The sequence below is a fragment of the Eurosta solidaginis genome, chromosome 4 (assembly GCF_040869045.1).
Source record: "Eurosta solidaginis isolate ZX-2024a chromosome 4, ASM4086904v1, whole genome shotgun sequence".
In the NCBI taxonomy this organism is placed as follows: domain Eukaryota; kingdom Metazoa; phylum Arthropoda; class Insecta; order Diptera; family Tephritidae; genus Eurosta; species Eurosta solidaginis.
The window spans coordinates 44416618-44420810 of record NC_090322.1 but is presented as its reverse complement, the minus strand read 5'-3'; positions in this window follow the sequence as shown (position 1 = coordinate 44420810).

Below are 4193 nucleotides of genomic sequence, written 5' to 3'. Positions count from 1 at the left end.
TAAGAAAAATATTTAAAACAAAAAAATTCAAATCTACTAAATTTTGAAATTTCATCTTAAAAACGCATATTTGAAAAATTTAGAAAGTAATGAGCGAAAGATTTTTTTTTAAGGAAAAAGAAAAATATTGAAAAATAAGTAACTTTCAAAAAGATTTATAGGAATTAAAAATCATAAAAAAATAAGAGAAGTAAATTACTACATAAAAATTACAATTACGAAATTCGAATACTTATTGTGGAAGTCACTCAAAAATTTAAATAATTTAGAATTTAATAACTTAGATATTTCATTTTAAAAGTGAAAGTGCGGAAATAAAAAAAAAAAAAAAAGAAAAAATTTAGGAAAATCCTTTTCAAGACAATCGTAATTTTTTTGTGATTTAAGAAGTCCAGAAAATCAAATCCCTTACCGAAAGGAAAAAATCAAAAATTCCTTACAATGTCAAACCCAAACAATTTGATTAGACCCTCAATGCTTGGAGCTAACCCTCCTGCTGCACCACCAGCACCGCCAAGCGCTAATAACCAAATTTCACCAGACTTGGCCAATATGATAAAAAGCATGATATCCCTAGCCATAGAGGCAAGCGTGCCTAATATAGTACAGAGTGTCCTTAACAACACAACAAATCCTATCATAACTGATCAAACTATAGACGCCCAATTCCAAAATAATATGAGTGAAATGGATAAGATTCCAGATGTTGTACGTTCATTAAGAGAATTCTCAGGAAATGCCTCAGAGTTTAGCTCCTGGAAAAAGAGTGTTGAAAGAATTTTGAGAATTTATGAACCCTCAAAGGGCACACCTAGATATTTTGGCATTTTGAATGTTATTAGGAATAAGATAATTGGAAAGGCAGACATAGCTTTAGAATCGTACAACACCCCTTTAGATTGGACAGCAATTTCCCGCTGTCTAACTACCCACTACGCCGACAAACGAGACATAGGCACTTTAGAGTACCAAATGACATGTCTCATACAAGGACGAATGTCCATTAATGAGTTCTACCAGAAGGTATACGGACACCTATCACTACTTTTAAATAAAATAGGCTGTATGGAGATAGGTGAAGAAGCAGTTCACCTGTTAACTGAGAATTACCGAGCTAAGGCCCTCGACACCTTCCTCAGAGGACTTTCGGGTGATCTCCCCAGGTTACTTGGCATAAAGGAACCAAAGAGTTTGCCAGAAGCCTTACACCTTTGCCTGAAGCTCGAAAACCAAAACTTCAGGGCATACCACGCGAACAACCAGATGGCTAACTCCCGTCAACAAAGCTTTAATTCTCCGAATCCACGACAGCAGCCCTTCACGGTAAAATACCCCCAGCCGCAATCTTACCAACAACTCCAACCACAATCAAGGTTTTATCCCAAACTAGCACACCTACCTCAACCCATATCAAATCCCATTCCACAAAACTATCATCAACAAAATTTAAATCCTCCCAACTATCAGCTATACGCCAACCAAAACCCAAACCAGGTAAATAGATACCAACCACAAAACCCTTTTAACCAACAACACCACGCTCCTCCAAGACCACCTAAACCACCTCAACCCATGGACGTAGACGAAAGCGTCAGGACAAGAGCGGTAAATTATATGAACCGCCCTAAAGCTCAAGAAATGGGCAAACGGCCACCTAATACATCAATGATAAACCATCCCCCTATCAAAGTTCAAAGGAACTTTCACATAAACACCGACGGAGCGACGGATAGCCAACACTACCATGACCAATACTACCAAGACCAATACTACGAAGATCCAAACGGCCACAATCAGAACACAACCTTTAACAACGAAAAGGAAGAACCGCAGGATCTAAGTGATGTACATTTTTTAGATTGAACAGCTCTTCGTTACCCTACTTTAGATGCAGGACGAAGAGCGGCGAAATTTTAAACATTTTAGTGGACACTGGATCTAACAAAAATTATATCCAGTCCAGCTTAGTAACAAAATCAATAGAAAACGACAACCCCTTTTTTGCAAATTCTGTCGGGGGAAAAATCAAAATTACCCATCACACATATCTCAACCTCTTCAACTTAGAAAACTACAAGCTTAAATTCTTCTTACTACCCACTCTCAAAACCTTTCATGCAATACTAGGCAATGACAGCCTAAAGGAACTCTCAGCGGTCATACATACGAAAGAAAATTTTATGGTTATAGCAAACATAAAAAAAATCTTTTTAAGACAATACAGTGTACAAAATGTTAACACAATACAAATTCGGGACCAACACATGACCACGGAAGAAAAAAACGAAATTAGACAATTAGCACAGAAACACCGTAATTTATTTTCAGAGCCAAACGAAAAATTAACTTATACAACAAAAGTAGTTGCCGAAATTCGCACAAATTCTGACACACCAATATACTCAAAATCATACCCATATCCCATGAGCCTTAAGCAGGAAGTTGAAACTCAGGTAAACAAACTGCTAGAGGACGGAATAATACGCAAATCAAGATCCCCATACAACTCACCCGTCTGGGTCGTGCCTAAAAAGGACGATGCCTCAGGGGAAAAAAAAATTCGAATGGTCATTGATTACAGGAAACTTAATCAAGTAACAATCGCAGATAGGTACCCAATACCCGAGATAAACGAGGTACTTTCCCAATTAGGAAAGAATCGAATTTTCTCAGTGATTGACTTAAAAAGCGGTTTCCATCAAATTCCTCTTAAGGAATCTGACGTGGAAAAAACAGCTTTTTCAGTGAACAACGGAAAATACGAGTTCACGAGACTTCCTTTTGGCTTAAAGAACGCCCCTGCCATCTTTCAACGGATACTGGACGACATACTTAGGGAACACATAGGTAGAATTTGCTATGTATACATAGACGATATAATTATATTTAGCGAGGACGAAAAAACGCACGCTGAACATATTGACACAATTTTCGAAACTCTAAACAAGGCAAACATGAAAGTCCAGATTGACAAATGCGACTTTTTCAAAAAGAAAATCGAATTCCTGGGATTTGTCGTCTCTTCTGACGGAAGCTCTACAAACCCAGCCAAAGTACAATCAATAACAGATTTCCCCTACCCCAAAACAATTAAAGACTTACGCTCATTCTTGGGTTTATCCGGATATTATAGAAGATTCATCCAAGATTATGCGAAACTAGCAAAACCACTGACATCCCTACTTCGAGGAGAGGAAGGAAGAATGTCTAAAAGCAGTTCAAGGAAAATTCTAATAAATTTGAATGAAAAAGCAAAAGAAGCATTCAATAAAATTAAAGCCACCCTCACATCCAAAGATGTTATCCTACAATACCCCGATTACAGTAAAGGTTTCGACTTAACTACAGATGCCTCACAATATGCCATAGGCGCAGTTTTGGAACAGAATGGCAAACCGATCACATTTATTTCAAGAACATTAAACAAAGCTGAAGAAAATTATGCAGTAAATGAAAAGGAAATGCTTGCAATAATTTGGGCTTTGAATTCCTTCAGAAATTACCTATACGGCACAGCAAAAGTTATTATACACACTGACCATCAGCCACTCACCTATGCCTTAAGCAATAAGAACACTAACTCTAAATTGAAACAATGGAAAGCAATACTAGAGGAATATAACTACGAAATACAATATAAACCAGGAAAGGCCAATGTAGTTGCAGATACATTATCAAGGCCATTTGAAGTAAATTCCTTATCAGTCGCGACGCACTCAGACGACAGTTCATCGCACAACCTAATCCCAGCAGTAGAAGGACCCATAAATGCCTTCAAAAACCAAATTTGGATCTCGCTAGGAGACGAAGACAGCTATCAGTTTAAAATACCATTCCCGACCTATCATAGACACTTAATTTGTAAACCCCAATTTTCAACCGACGATTTAACAGCACTACTAAAACGTTACCTAAATCCTTCAGTGATAAACGGCTTATTTACCTCTGAAGAAATAATTGGAAAAATTCAGGAAATCTATCCCCTTCATTTTTCCAACTACAAAATTCGCTATACCCAAACAAAAGTACAAGATTTAGTAAACGAGGATGTTCAAAATGAGGAAATATTAAAAGAACACACACGAGCACATAGAAACAGGGATGAAAACAAAAAACAACTAATACAAAAATATTACTTCCCAAAAATGACAGCAAGAATAGAAAATATAATTAAACAGTGCAAAGTTTGTAAA